We start from the raw sequence: 776 nt of genomic DNA on the forward strand, positions 1-776 counted from the left end.
GGCAAGTCAAACTTGCAACTACATAGCACATATCATGCCATTTTGATAGGTGTGAGCTTGCAGTCATTGATATAAATAATTTCACTCCTATCTGGATATTACATAACTTTCCTATCAGAGGTAAGGAATCATTGACACAATTACTAAGATGCTGATGTAATAATTCAGAATTTCTGTTGGACAAAAACTGAAACAAACTTACTCTCAGAGAAAAAGTTCCCCTTCCATATTCAATGTTAATGTAAAAACACTAAAAGAACTAAATTCTCTTACCAGTTCTGCATATATTATCACTGTATCTTACTACAAAAATTTTTGCAGACACCTTGGAATTACAAGACACACTTCATCTAAGCTTTCTCTAGACTGTTGATTCAGCTTATAATGAGAAAAAAGACTAATTACTCATTACTGCACAAGCCAGGATTTGAAAAATGCACACAATAACCATAAAAGAACATCCATACAACAAACAGTCCCTCAAGAGATCTCTGGGCCTGTCTGGAGGTTTTCATGGAAGTTATATATCATGGACATTTTGATATAAATGGAAAGGAGTAGATAACATTCCATTATATTTTATAAATGAATGGATATCTCAAAGTGTATGGTTCAGCATCACTAAAGACCTATAAAAGATACAAGTGAATTTAAATGTATGGCATATCTTTTTTCTTAACCATCTGTGCCTTACAGGTGAAAGGGTTGTTAAAATGCATTGAAGAAAATGAAAACATTTAGATGAATATTTGGGATTGTAGTGTGTGGATTTGTTT

The sequence above is a fragment of the Penaeus monodon genome, chromosome 29 (genome assembly GCF_015228065.2).
Source record: "Penaeus monodon isolate SGIC_2016 chromosome 29, NSTDA_Pmon_1, whole genome shotgun sequence".
Classification (NCBI taxonomy): Eukaryota; Metazoa; Arthropoda; class Malacostraca; order Decapoda; family Penaeidae; genus Penaeus; species Penaeus monodon.